The sequence below is a fragment of the Psammomys obesus genome, unplaced genomic scaffold (assembly GCF_907164565.1).
Source record: "Psammomys obesus unplaced genomic scaffold, mPsaObe1.curated_primary_1811, whole genome shotgun sequence".
Classification (NCBI taxonomy): domain Eukaryota; kingdom Metazoa; phylum Chordata; class Mammalia; order Rodentia; family Muridae; genus Psammomys; species Psammomys obesus.
In genome coordinates this window covers 19,365,486-19,381,461 of record NW_026596091.1, presented here as the reverse complement: position 1 = coordinate 19,381,461, position 15,976 = coordinate 19,365,486, and the positions used below count along the sequence as shown (strand labels likewise).

Genomic DNA, 15,976 nt, shown 5'->3' with positions numbered 1-15,976 from the left:
AAGGTAACAACATTAAATGATTTAATTTCTGTTTTTAAAGACATGTACATATTTTATGTGTATGTGTTTGTATCTGAGTGTATGTGTACCATGCACATGCAAGAGCCTGAAAATGCCAGAGTAGGCTTCAGTTTTCCTGAAAAAGGTCAGTCTTGATGGGATAAACCATGTCTTTGGTAAAAATTGAACTTGCTTCCTCTGTATGAGTAGTGAGTGCTCTTTGTTACTGAACCATTTCTCCAGCATAGTGTCTTTTTTTTAACTATAAAACTATAAAAAGAGTCATCACCTTCATTGTACAAATATTAATATTCTTTGTTTTGGTGGGTCTGTCTTCCCTGCTCCTTTCCCTTTTATGATAAACAAGTTTTAAGTAACAGAGGATATGACTTAAGCTTACCATGAACCCAGATCATAAAACAAACTTTTCTCATTGATTTGAGATGACATTATTATTTTAATGTAGGCATACTGGAAGCCTTTGAAATGAAATCCTAGAAGTAGGTCAGTAATAAAGTAACTATTTTTTTTTATTGAGTATACCCTTTGAAACAAATTGTGTGAGTAGAAAAAATGTAAAATAAAAGAATATTAATTTTCTCAATTTTAAATGCAGATTTATTAATAGAACAAAAATACCAAATTGTACGGAAGTAAATGTAACTAACTATTAATCTAAGAATAATTTGAAGTTTTGGTACTTCATTAAGATTTAAAACATATTAGGGCGGGGAATCTTAGGAAAGAAGGGGGAGTTGAAAGACCTGGAGGGGACAGGAACTTCACAAGGAGAGCAAAAGACCAAATAATCTGGGCCCAGGGATCTTTGCAGAGATCAATACTCCAGCCAAGAACCATGCATGGAGGTAACCTAGAACCCCTCCTCAGTTGTAGCCCATGGCAGCCCAGTATCTAAGTGGGTTCTCTAGTAAGGGGAACAGGGACTGTGTCTGACATGAACTCAGGGGCTAATTCTTTGATTACCTCTCCCTGAGGGGCAAGCAGCCTTACCCAGGCCACAGAGAAAAACAATGCAGCCCATCCTGATGAGACCTGATAGGCTAAGGTCAGATGGAAGGGGAAGAGAATGTCCCCTATAAGTGCCCTAGGGGAGGAGCAGGGGATGAGAATGAGGAGGGAAGGTGGGATTGGGAGGGAATGAAGGAGGGTGCTACAGCTGTGATACAAAGTGAATGAATGTAATTAATTAATTAATTAATCAATTAATTAATAAAATGTAATAAACATATTAGATCTAATTTTAACATCCATGTTTTTGTATATATTTTGTTACACATAAAAATTTTCTTTACAATCATAACTAACCCTTTATCTGATGGAGGACTAATATCCAGTATATACAAAGAACAAAAGAAGCTGAAAAGCAGCAAACCAAGTAATCCAATTAAAAAATGGAGAACAGAGCTAAACAGGGAATTCTCGACAGAGGAATACCGAATGGCAGAGAAACACTTAAAGAAATGCTCAACCTCATTAGCCATCAGGGAAATGCAAATCAAAACGACCCTGAGATTTCGCCTTTCACCCATCAGAATGGCCAAGATGAAAAACTCATGGGACAACACATGCTGGAGGGGTTGTGGAGAAAGGGGAACCCTTCTCCACTGCTGGTTGGAATGTAAACTGGTACAACCACTCTGGAAATCTATCTGGTGCTTTCTAAGACAATTAGGAATAGTGCTTCCTCAAGACCCAGCTATATCACTGCTAGGTATATACCCAAAGTTTGCTCAAGTACACAAAAGGGATATTTGCTCAACCATGTTTATAGCAGCTTTATTTGTAATAGCCAGAACCTGGAAACAACCCAGATGTCCCTCAATGGAGGAATGGGTACAGAAATTGTGGTATTTTTACACAATGGAATACTACTCAGCAATCAAAAAGGCAGAAATCATGAAATTTGCAGGCAAATGGTGGGACCTAGAAAAGATCATCCTGAGTGAGGTACCCCAGAAGGAGAAAGACACACGCGGTGTATACTCACTAATTCTCACTAATAAGTGGAAATTATTGTTACTTATTACAATTTATTCACTTTGTACCCCGGCTGTAGCTCCCTTGCTCAAGTCCTCCCAGTTCCCCCTCCCTCTTCTCCCCCTATGCCCTTGTCCACTCATAGGGAAGGCCCTCCTCCCCTTCTGTCTGACCTAGCCTATCATATCTCATCAGGATTGGCTGCATTGCCTTCCCCTGTGGCCTGTGAGGATGCACCTCCCAGTGGGAGGTGATCAAAGAGCTGGCTACTGAATTCATGTCAGAGACAGCTCCTGCTGCCCTCACTAGGGAATTCACTTGTATACTGAGCTGCCATGGGCTACATCTGTGCAGTGGTGTTAGGTCCTCTCGATGCATGGTCTTTGGTTGGAGCATCTGCATCTGCAGGGCCCGTGGGCACAGGATTTTTCTTCTGTTTTTCTCCTTATGGAGCTCCTGTCCCCTCCAGTTCTTTCTATCTTCTTCTTCTTCTGTCAGATTCCCTGAAGTCTACCCAAAGTTTGGCTATATGAGTCTACTTTGGCTGAAAGATTTCAAAACGTAGACACGTACCAGTCAAGAAACTGTATAAAAAATGACAGCTGAATGAATTAAGATAATCAGAATTATAATGATATGTTACAAAATTATACTGTGATTTGTTGACATGAATAACAAGTTGTGTGAATTGTTTTATTTGTTTTATTTATCACTTGTCATAAGGAGTAAAGTACTCACCAGGCACAGTGGTGCATGCCTGTAATCCCGGTACTCAGAGAGGAGGAGACAAGTGGATCTCTGAGTTTTTGAGGCCAGCCTGGTTTACAAAGAAGTCCAGTACAGCCAAGGCTGCATAGAAAAATTCTGACTTGAAAAAAAACAGAACAAATGGTAAACAATTCTCTAACTATAAAAGGCTTGAAATTGTTTTAATTGACAAGTACCACATAGTTTTATCTGTTTAGCATTTGAGTCAATCAATTAAACAGAATGACTATGGAAAAGTTTTCCTGCCTCATTAGAATTCACCCTAGTTTGATGTAAATGTATATAGCATCATCAGATCAAAACAGGAAGAGCTGCAAAGTAGGCTGAGCATTGGAAAATAAGTTAGTATCCAGCTAACGCTAGGGTAGGACTGAATCACTGTCAGTGATAAGCCATTAGGAAGGCTCCAATAAACACTGCAGAAACTGTTTATTTTAGTATTTTAGTAACCCATTTATATTCAGTCTAAAAATTTACTAGTTATGTGTTGATGAAATCTTTCAAAAAAAATAACAACAACAACAACAAAAACCCTCTTAACTATTTGAGAATCCATATTTCCCTTTCAGGAAAATCCATATTTCCCTTTCATGGTTCCCTTTGAGGAACCATGATTTTCTGTTGTTTTTTTTTTTTTTTTTTTTTAACTATAATAAACTTAGATTCCTAAAAATATAGAGGATAGGAACTTCTTAAATATTTATTAAAAACTATAAATTATTACTTTCTTCTATTTATCTTCTTCAGTGGTTATGCATGATATTATTGAGGATATTTTGCTTAGACCCAGTGAAGGAATTTATTTGATAGACACACTGCAATTAGATGCTTGCCCAGAGTTACCTCTTTATATTATTAATTAATGTGTGTAGCATTTTTTAACATTATAAGAAAACTTAAAGTACAGTTATTTTAGAAAAGAGTACCTAATGTTTAATTTAAATTTTACACACATACATTTTGAGGTAATGCATAATACATTTTTTTTTACTGACAATCAACAAATTTCTTATTTAAAAAGAACAATAGAGTTATGATTATGTTGATTGTGCCTATGAAGAACAGCACATTGAAAGTAAAAAATATATATATCCATTTGTGAGTGGCTTACCTTTAACAAATGAGGAAAAACATATGGCAGTGATGGTGTAATTCACTGTCATTTCATACAAATAAGGCTCACAGTCTTAAATCATTGGCACATCTTCATACCCCTTCATGTACCAACATTATACAAACTTTCCTTAGGTTTATGAATCTTTTTTTTTTCACTGTTCAGAATTTTTAATTTTCTTGTGAAAGCAAATTTTATTTTTTTAATTTTTATTTTTATTAGTTACAATTTATTCACTTTGTATCCCTCCTGTAGCTCCCTCCCTCCACCCTTCCCAATCTCACCCACAATCCCCCTTCTCCACCCATGCCCCTCCCCCAGATCTTCCTCCCCTTCCTTCTGATCTTAGTCTATCAGGTCTCATCAGGAGTGCCTGCATTGTCATCTTCTGTGGCCTGGTAAGACTGCTCCCCCTCAGGGGGAGGTGATCAAAGAGCAGGTCAATCAGATTATGTCAGAGGCAGTCCCTGTTTCCATTACTGTGGAACCCACTTGGACACTAAACTGACATGGGCTTCATCTGTGCAGGGGTTTTAGGTTATCTCCATGCATGGCCCTTGGTTGGAGTATCAGTCTCAGAAAAGACCCCTGGGACCAGATTTTTTGGTTCTATTGCTGTCCTTGTGGAGCTCCTGTCCTCTTCATGTCTTACTATTACCCACTTCTTTCATAAGGTCTTAAAATCTCATAGTAATGAAAAAGAAAATTGGTCGTGAACTTGTGTGATGTCTATGATATTGAACTGTGAAAGCAGTTTGTAGAGTGAGAACTGCTACTAGGCCAATATCTTTTTCAGTAAGCTACGGGATGATGTTTGTTCATAATATCGCATACTGGAGATTATTGTATCAACCATCTTTAACACATAGAATAAATCACAAAAATGACAAAACTTAGTAGATGAAAGTCAACAATGAAAATGGTTTCAAGTGGTTGCTGAGAATTTATTGCACCAGCATGTTGGGTTTATGCATTTAAGAGCGTTATGAGATAGTGATGTAGTAGGTGAAGTATCTGCCTAGCATACATAGCTACATGTATATGCTTACCCCCCCCAGAACCATAGTTTTTAATTAAAACAGGTTAAAGGGAGAATAAAGAACTTGATTTAGATGCGACAAATACATCTAAATTGCTTCTTAGTGTAATATCAGCTACATTGTGGTACAGAGGCCAATATCTTTGACTAAGTGACTCAGATATGATTGTTTATTAAATTTCAAAAAAGGCATAAAAACAATCATAATAAAAGCATGGAAGATGAAAATAAGGGTGAAGATCATTCACTCACCTTTATGTCAAGAGGAAATAAATCAGTGCCTAAAAGTGCATATAACTAGCTCAATTTGATAAAGAGGGGACTGAGCCTGGCTAAAGCCCTCCAAACTTTATGCAAAATTATCCTTAGGGTATAAGATTATCATCTTTCATATAGCCATTAAAGCCAGTCACCAAAACAAAACAAAAAAATATGTCTACTCCAATAGAGGAGTATAACATCTTCATGTAGAATCAAAAATTGATACTGTGCCTGAAATTGAATTTGTAGTGGTCAGTGATTATTATTACCATATACACAATTGTGCCTTTTCTCTTCAGTGCCAGATAGAATCAGCTTCATTTCGGTAACGTGCACGAAATGCATTCATTGCAAACAGCACAGTCACATTCCGTGTAGTAATAAGTTCACTCCAAGGGTAATGATAACTGAGAAAAGCAGGTTCACATCTGTTTAATTCTCAGGGTCACAGTGAGGTGCACAAAATGAAACAGCACAGAATTGCCTGCACACACCTGTGCACATTGTTCTCCCTGCTTCTTCTCACTCTGGAGTAGATGAGCTTACACTGCCTATTTATTTATTAGAATGCGTAGTCAAAGCTCACTAACACATTGTAATAACTGGTTGGCTCTAATTAAGAACTGCTTCAACCTGTAGGGGGAGATTCTGACTTCTGACAATTTTTCATGTTTACATTTCTTGGCGTTTTGTTCATTTCACTCATTACTCATTATACCTATAGTTCTGTAGTTAATTATGCAACACTGATACAGACATTAAATGGAATGAAATCTGTAAAAAAAATTTAATGTTCCATGTTTTTAACAGTATGATCCTTTTTGAGGTAGAGAGTTATATAGTACAGACTATAAAAGATTACTCTCTGATTGAGGAAAGAACACAAATGTCAGAACTGTAACACTTAACTATCATATATGATACATTTCTATAATGATTACTTAATCTGGTACCCAGTTGTTTATTTTGATGATTTAGAAAACAGTCTACTTATAAGGATGAAATGTGTTCAAACTATGTATTTCACTTTGATGAAAATAAATTGTATATTTCTGTTTGTGTTCATGTTGCTGTATTTTGTGTTTGTAGTTGTGAATTTATACACTGGGGGCCAAAGAACATTCTAGGTTCTTCAGGTACCGTGTACCTTGTGTTTTTGAGACAGGGTCCACTCACTAACCTGCAGTTCACCAGTAGACAAGGATGGCTAACAAGTAAGTCATCCTCAGTGACCCCCAGTCTCCATTTCACCCCCACTGGAATTATAAGGACATACCTCTATGCCTGATTTTTAAAATGTTGATTCTGATGACTAAACCCATGCCCTCATAATTAATAAGCTGAGTCATCTCCCTACCTTGAAAGTAAATTTTTGATGCATATCCTTTGTTTCCATGAACATAGTATGATTTTGCCACATCTAGATGATCACGTATCTTCAGCACAAATAGTATTTTTACTATATGTAACAAATGAAAATATAACAAACTTTTCATCAATTTTACACTTTCATTTATTTTCACTATTTGATACATTCTGGTATTTTTTTTTTTAAATCTAATCCTCTGGATGTCACATCAAGGTGGTAAGAAAGAACTGACCTCATAAAATTGCTATCTGTCTTATCATGTGTGCCTTAATAAATGTCTTCTTTGCACACATCATCATGTACTCATTCACACAAATACACAATTTAAAAGTACATTTCTTAAAAATGTGAGCATCCTGAAAACTATGGTGTTTTACATTTGGCAGCTTGTTTCTTTCTGATATAATAAAATGTTCTCACAGAGGTTTGTTTGTCTCTTGTAAACTGACTTCTGTGGCAGACCTTGAAGGAAAGTTCAAAGTCTGGAAATGTAAAGCCATCCACTGCGTGTTCCTAATTTTTGAGCAATGTCTTATCATTTTCAAATTAATTATTTTATTTTTTTATTATTTTTTAATTATTTTTTTCTTTCTAGTTACATTTTGTTAACTCTGTGTCCCAGCTGTATCCCGCTCCCTCATTCCCTCCCCAACCCCATACTCCCTCCCTGGTCTCCTCCCTGCCCCTTTCCAAGTCCACTGATAGGGGAGGTTATAATTAAAAATTTGGATTATTTTCCTTCCAGCACACTTAATAAAACACAGAGTAATATTTATTTATCCAGCTCATGAGCTAACTTGGCTTTATGCAAAGCAATGGTTTCTGTGAAACAGAAACATATAAACTGAGAACTTAAAGAGAATTTGTTCAAGATATAAAGTTGAAAGCTGAAAGAAGATTGTTGTGGTTGTACTAATAATGCACTTTGGAAGATTAAATTACTCATACAATGTAATGTGTTTAGCCCAAAATGCATGCAATTTTAACTTGACGTTTGTCAGTATTGTAATAACAGGTTTATGAAAAACTAAGACTTTCTTGGGCTGATATTGAATATTGATATGCCTATCACTTATGAGAAATTAATCAAGCTGGGAACCCAACCCAATTTATTCAACCAGTTTCCTTTGTTGGATGCTTTTGCTATTACCTTCTTGACTGAGATTTGGATAGTTGGAGTAGTAGAAAGACAAGAAGCATTGAATGGAATGACAGATCTTTACTGTATGATATAATAAGAGAAAAGATGTACCATATTTATTTCATTTATTTGGAAAGAATCATATTGTATTAGTTTCTAAGCACTGTTGGGAAATAATATAAATGCAAAACAAAATAGGATATGAAAATGAACTCAGTACTTATGAGTTCAAAATTTTCCATTTGGAAGTTTATGTTTTAACATTTTTCCATTACATTAAAAAAACACCTAATGTGTAAAAGCAGCATTTTAAGGTAAAAGTGGACAGTTTATTAAAGAAGTCATTTATAGAAAAATATAGAACCATGAAAATGATATTTTATTAATTAGCATAAGGCTGTATTGCTGTTGTAAATAAAAAATAGAGTGTTACACTCTATAATGTTTATTGTTATTGGCCCTAAGATTATCACGGCAGTATATTGATATATTTTAACCCGCTATCACAAATAATAAGACACAAATCCTGTTAGATGGGTGGGAAAGAGAGAGGGAGGGTGAGATTGAGAGGGGAGGAAGGAGGGAGCTACAGAGGGCATACAAAGTGAATAAACTGTAATTAATGAAAATAAAAATTAATTTTAAAATTACCTTATTTACTTTGGGCCAGGAAGATAGTCCTACCTCTGTGGTCTGAACCACCTTACCATCTATCTCCAAGCCCCCATCCAATGACATCTTCCTATCTTTCATCCATAATCTTATAAATACTTGCTTTTATTCTTCATCTCTGCCTTTCTCTGCCATTATTGGAGTCCTTCCTCCCATCCCCACGTGGTTTCTTCTCCAGGCTAACCAATCATGGTGTCCTCCTTCTTTTTCTAGTCTGTCTGAGTCCCATGAGTCTCTCTTACACCCAAAAGCACAAAACCTTAGCCATGCCTACCCTATTCTGCCTTGCCCAGGTGTAGGCTGTTTAATCAACCAATCAGGTAGGTCTTATGCAATGATAGGTGTAACCAATCTGGAGGGCTAGTAACACACATCAGACCAGTCTTCAACACTGGATTAAACCATGGAAAATGATAGCACATAAATTTTTAAATATTTAGACCATAATGTGACAAGAACATCTGTTTTAGTATGTACCTAGTGAACATGAGTGTGTTGGTAAATTTTTGTTGCTATGATGAAATATCCTAATAGAAAACACTTTTAGGATAAAGGATTTATTTTATATTACTGTTCCAGAGGGATAGAATCCATCACGGATGTCAAAAAGGCATGGTAGCAGGAGCAGAGAGCAAACAGATCACTTCATTCACACACAGAAAGAAGAGGAAGATAACAGAGTGGAATGAGTTTAGGAACCCTCACAGACAATCTCTAATGATGCATTTTCTGCAACAACATTCCACATACTAAAGGCTCTCCATTCTTCCCAAAGAGCTCTTCTTCTAGGGACCAAGTGTTGAAATACGTGAGCTCATGGGGGACATTTCTCATTTTAATCACTACAACACAGGAATACAAGAAAAAACTTTCCTATCCAAGGTCTACCTATGCTTCAGTTCCAAGTACCCTATTGTTATTTTACTAATGAATATAAATTAAATAGGATATATTGTTTTTGAAGATGAGCAAATTATAATAATAATTACACGTTATTAAAATCATTAATTCATAGTATTTGAGGTGTGTAAAATATTAAAAGAGAAACACAAATTACTTCTTTTTCTTCAAATTACTCATTCAAAGTTCATACTCATTTTCTCTGTTGACAAGGCTTAATAGTTTGCTGAGATTAATGTGCTAAAAAAGGCCAAGCTTTAGGGAAGGGAATAAAATCATAGAAGCATAACAGAATTATGGAAGGAAAAGATTGAAAATGTGTAGAAGTAATAAATTAGTTTGAAATGAAGAGTAATCAGAGGTTAGCTATTGAACTTGATCCAAAATAAAAATATTTCTATTTAAACTTATCTAAAAAACATGAAGCTTCAAGTGTTAGCATCTTTATAAACAAAAAACCTTGTATTTCTAATCTTGCCAGTCTATTGGGTATTGATAGCCAATTCTGAATAATAAAGCAGATGGAACATAACTACCGATGAAATTAACTAAAGAGTTTAGAGGTTTATAAAATCAACAGTGCAATGTGTTTTAATTCTTAGCAAAATTTAATATATTAATATATGTCTTTGAAAGGCTCACTAGGAAACAGCTCACTTTATATTAGTTTCATTTTATTTTATGTCTGTCACTATTTTACTTTTATCCCATTACTCTATTTTAATGATTAACATATTTCTTTTTTAATTAAAGCATAAAGCTATATGTATTCAATACAGTAGCTGCCTTAAAAACATCCTCATAATTATTGGGAATGCAGTACAGTTGAACAAATGGATTGTGAACACAGAACTCTTTATTATATGCCTAAGCACAGCAGAACATAGCTACTACCAACAAATTTTACTTAACATTTAGAATGTATACATAGGCCCTCAGATTATAACTGTGTCATGCTACCTTACCTTAAGGAAGAAGCTGTCATAATCTGTCCTGTATAGAAACTATAGTCACCCTGGAAGAAATAAAATTCAGTGTTATTACTACAGTTCAATGACTCATCTCTGATTTAAAAAATTGCATTAAGATTCTATAAAATTTGCTATTTTCATGCAACTGAATTATACTTATATTTACTACATTTACTACATAAAATAGGTATAAAATATATACTTTTAGCATAGTTTACCATACAGAAGCCATTTCTTTATCTAATTAAAGTATGTATTATAAGTTATCAAATAAAAGGTTGAATTATATGTACTATAACAATAAAAATGTAACATATAATTATTATATAATTTATTTTATACTAATCAGTGAATTATACTTTACATTATTTCACTCATGTTCTGGGCAATTTTCTCTATGAGTAATTAATTTTAAGCCCAAAGTACTAAGTTTCTCTTCACCTAAAATTTCATATAGTAATTTGGTTCAAATTTATCCATGCTATTGATTTTTTCATCATCTATAAGGACTTACAATGTTCACCAGATTGTTCCTGCTACATTATAAATTCATTGCCCAGGATACAGTTTGCTATTAAGTGCCTGCCAGACTGTGTTAACAAGGATATTCACAAGAAAACCAAAGCTGTACTACAATGAAACTGAAACAAGTTATGTAAAGATCACTTCCTTCTAAAGTCATTTGCATTTGCTGTAATCAAAGGAAGAAAAAGAAACAAAGTGTTATGTATCACTGTTTTCTTGTACACATAAAAGTATCTTATATTACTAAACATTCAGCACACCTCTGTTGCGATTCTGTGTTACTAAAATATTTTGGAGGAGAAGCACTGCAGTTGTTTCTTTGAATGCAATTCCAAATACATATTAATTTCTTAAGATCACAGCCATATCAATCCACACACTCTTAGCCCAAATATCTTCAATGGCATCTCCATTGCCTGCTCTTTGATCACCTCCTCCTGATTATGTGGCCTTACTAGGCCATAGAGAAAGATGATGCAGCCAGTCTGTTGAGACCTGATAAGCTAGGGTCAGATAGTAGGGGAGGAGGACCTGTCCTATTAGTGGACTTGGGAAGGGACATATGGGGGGGGGGAGGGGAGGGGGAGGGGGGGGGGGAAGGGAAGAAGGGATGGAGGGACCAAGAGGAGATGAGGGAGAGGGCTACAGCAAAGGTACCAAGTAATAAATTGTAATAAATAATAATAATTTGGGGTAAGATTATCAATCCTCGTTTAGAAAGACAGATGGGATGCGCATTGAATATATGCCAGGAGTCTACTGAGCGCATTTGAAAGACTCTAACTAGCAGTGTCTTCAAAGCAAAGACTCATGACCAAACCTTTGGCAGAGTACAGGGAATCATAAGAAAGAAGGGGAGTTAGTCTGATGAGGAAAGGATAGGAGCTCCACAAGGACCAAAGATATCTGGGCACAGGGTCTTTTCTGAGACTGACATGCAACCAAGGACCATGTATGAATGTAACCTAGAACCTCTGCTCAGATGTAGCCTGTGGTAGCTCAGTAACCAATTGGTTTCCCATAGTGAGGGGAACAAGGACTATTTCTAACAGGAGCTCAATGACTGGCTCTTTGGCCTCCCCACCCCCCAAGGGAGGAGCAGTCCTGTTAGGCCACAGAGAAGGGCTTTGCAGCCAGTCCTGAAGATACCTGATAAAACAGGATCAGATGAATGGGGAGGAGGTCCCCCCTATTAGTGGACTTGGCAAGGGGCACGGTGGAGATGAGGGAGGGAGGGAGGGACTGGGAGGGAATGAGGGATCGGGGCATGGCTGAGATACAGAGTTAATAAAATGTAACTGATAATAAAAAATAAAATTAAAAAAAATTAATGAAAAACCATGGAAATTGGTAAGGAAATGTGGTAGTGAGGAGAAGGGATGAATTTTAGGGGAGAGGATTAGTGATGGATTTGATCAAATACCTTTATATCTATGTATTAATTTCTTAAACAATAAAAAAGGAAAAAAAATCCAGCCAAAATTCTGACATAGTTTCAATACATGATCTTTAGGCTTCATCCCTTACAGTGGGTAGTTGGCAGTTCATAGTTGTTAAGAGACAACAATTTTGTTGTTGTTTTGTGAGGGCATGATACTATGTGTGTGTTCCATGTTCCAGTAAATGGCCCTATACTCTTGCACATCTAGGCAGCTTTAACTGGACTTAGTGTGATCTTTAAAACAAAATGAAGCTGGAAAAGGAGTATATTGGGGAGTGTCTTAGTTACTAGTCTAATTGCTACTGTAAAACATCATGACCAAGGCAACTTGGAGAAGAGTTTATTTGGGCTTACGGTTTCAGAGGGTTAGAGTCAAAATGATAGAGCAAAGGCCTGACAGCAGGGACAGAAGCACGAGGCAGAGAGTTCACTAAGAATGATTTAAGAGGCTATTGGAATCTCAAAGCCACACTCCATAGTGACACAATTCCTCCAGCATGGCTAGGTCTCCTAAACCTACCCAAAGAGTTCTACCTACTAGCAACTAAGTACTCAAATATTTGAGCCGGTGAGAGACACTCTCATTCAAATCACCTTAGCTGGACAAAGCGGAATTGGAAGAGGGAAATGGGGAAAGAATATCGCATATTCTGTTGCTCTAAATAGATTCATTTCTTGATTCTATATCCTATCTTGTTGGTCTGCCTATCCATTTTTATTCAGTACTGTGATGACAATGTTATTATAGACAAGTGTGGTAGGGATTCCACTTTTGGTCTTATTGCTTAGGATTCTTTGTCTATCCGGAATCCTGTGTGGTTCATTAATATTTTAGGATTATAGTTTTTGTTCTGCTAAAACTTGTCATTGACATTTTGGTGACTTCTACTTTCAATATATATCCAGGACTTTCTATCTTCCCCTTCTTTCATAAGTTTCCCTGCACTGTGCCCAAAGTTTGGCTATGAGCCTCAGCCTCTCCTTTGCTATCTCTATCTGTTGTCTTTCAGAGCCCATTTGTGGTAGGCTCCTGTCCAGTTCATTGTCTTCTCCTGCTTCCAATGTCTACCACGTTTGTCCTTCTGAATGAAGATGGAGCATCTTCCCTAGGGACTTCCTTGTTGTTTAGCTTCTTTAGGAGTATGGATTTTAGTATGTTTATCCTATATTATGTGGCTAATATAAACTTATGAGTGAGTATATGCTATATGTGTCTTTCTGCTTCTGGGTTACTTCACTCAATAATATCTTTTCTACTTCCCACCATTTGCCTGCAGATTTCATGATTTCCTGGTTTTTAATAGCTGAGTAGTATTCCATTGTGTAAATGTTCCACATTTACAAATGTATATTCTGTATCCATTCCTTCGTTGAGGGACATTTAGGTTGTTTCCCGCTTCTGGCTATTAAGAATAAAGCTGCGTTGGGGGCGGAGCCAAGATGGCGAGTAGCACAAACAGTTTCCAAGCTGTGGAAGAGATAAAGTTCTGAGTTGATGAGTGGAAGAACTTCTGAAGCCAGGGAAACAATGGAGAGACTTTCTAAACAACAGGGAACATCACAGGAGGTGAAAACCTTGGTCTCAGGTCACCCAGGGACTTGTTTGGGGAAGGTGAGAAACAATCCTTTGATCTCTCGGCACTCCCCTCCCCCAGACCTCCCTCCTCCTTGGCACAGCAGACTCGCCTTTCTCAGCACAGACCTAACTGCCTGGGGCCTGCAGCCACTGAGGAGGAGCCCCAAGCCCTTTATCGGCAAAGGCCAGCAGTACTGTGTCTTGGAGCCCCAGATTCGCACGGCAGCTGCACCATCCTCCCAGGGCCCAGGTCTGCTAGACGCCATACTAGCTCCGCAGGAGCGCCATCACTGACGGTACGGCCCGCCCAATCTCACAGTGACAGAGAATACGCTATATACTCACCAAAACCAGACAGAAACGCCATACAAGCTAGACACACCAGGCGCTGGGCCTCCGAAGCTAGGAGAGCACAGTGAAGAGACCCCAGGACTTCCCAGAAAGCATCTGGACTAGCAACCCAGTCTCCAGTTACAGCGGGACTTTCTAACCTGGCGGCAGAGCAGCACTGAGCTGGCGGGGCACATCAGCCCCCAAGTTTAAGACTAACCAGGGCCAAACCAGAGAACAGAAAGGCTGGTTACCCCGATTCCTACTGACGTGACCACCCTGAAATCTCCAGCTGCAGCAAGACCTCATAACCTGGCAGTGACAACAGCACGGAACTGGCGGAGCACATCAAAGAAGCAGGGCCAAACCAGAGAGCAGAGAGCCCAGATACCCTGATCTCTGCCAAGTGACCTGCCTGTAAGTGAGTGCACCCTTGAGAATCTGCAGCTCCACTGATCCTGGGTCATTCTAAAACAGAAGCCAGGCATCGAACCCCCTCCCACCCATATACCCACTTTGGGAAACAGAGGGGCACTTGGAACATTGAAGTTCCTGCTCTGTGGGTCTAATTGAGGAGTTAAGGCAGTTAATGCCAGAAATTGCGCTGCGATCATCACTAGCGCCTGCGACATATACATTGCAGAGCCCCTCCCACACACTCAAGGGTTCAACATTAGCCATCACTCTGTCCCTCGAGACACATGCCCACACCCACTTACACACACACACACACACACATATACACACACACGCACGCACGCTTGCATTTGCCTCTGTTTGCGCCTGCGTACTTTCCTCCCACAGGTACAGCTAGTCCTCAGCATACGCTAAGGACACGGGACCTCTCTCAACTTCCTGAAGAATTCTCCAGACTCGAGAGAGAGACAGTACCAGTCTGATCGGCTGAATCCAAAAACAAACAGGGAAGGTCTCAGATAAGCCAATGGCCAGGGGTAGGCGAAAGAACATTTCCAACATAAATCAGGACATCATGACTTCACCAGCAAACCCCAAAATCGATGGATATTCCAATTCATCAGAAGCACAGGAAAATGACCTTAAAGCCATGCTTGCTCAATTATTTGAGGCTCATAAGGAGGAAATGAACAAATCTTTCAAAGAGATGGCCAGTCAATTGGAGGTAAAGAAAGAAGAAATAGACAAAACCCTTAAAGAAACACAGGCAAACATAGCCAAACAAATAGAGGCACAAGTAGAGAAGAAATTAGTGGCATACAAAAAGGAAATGAACAAAGAAATAGAGTCCATCGTAGAGAGACAGGAATCCAAATTCAAACACATAAAAGAAATGGTGCAAGGCATGAAAACAGAATTAGAATCAATAAAGAAAACACAAAGTGAGAAAACTCTTGAGCTGGAGAACTTGGAGAAAAGATCAGGAACCACAAAAGTAAGCATCACCAACAGAATACAAGAGATGGAAGAGAGAATCTCTGGAGCTGAAGACACACTTGCAGAAATTGATACTTCTCTCAAAGAAAAAGTAAAATCAGAAAAATTCCAATCACAAAATATCCAAGAAATCAAGGATGCTATGAAAAGACAAAATCTAAGAATAATAGGAATTGATGAAAAAGAAGACTCCAGGCTCCAAGGTCCAGAAAATATTTTCAAAAAAATCATAGAAGAAAATTTTCCCAACTTAAAGAAAGAGATGTCCATAAATATACAAGAGGCCTACAGAACACCAAATAGACTAGACCAGAAAAGAAACACATCACGTCACATCATAGTCAAAACACTAAATCTACAGAACAAAGAAAAGATATTAAAAGCAGCAAGGGAAAAAGGCCAAGTAACATATGAAGGTAGACCTATCAGAATCACACCAGACTTCTCATCAGAAACTA

At 37.7% G+C, this 15,976-nt stretch overlaps 1 protein-coding gene across 1 annotated transcript in view; it reads right to left on the bottom strand.

Moving 5' to 3' along the window:
• Mgat4c (MGAT4 family member C) overlaps positions 1 to 15,976 on the bottom strand; it is a gene marked incomplete in the record, with an annotated part of 273,563 nt that overhangs the window by 57,361 nt on the left and 200,226 nt on the right. The window contains 1 exon segment of the mRNA XM_055627907.1: positions 10,228 to 10,277.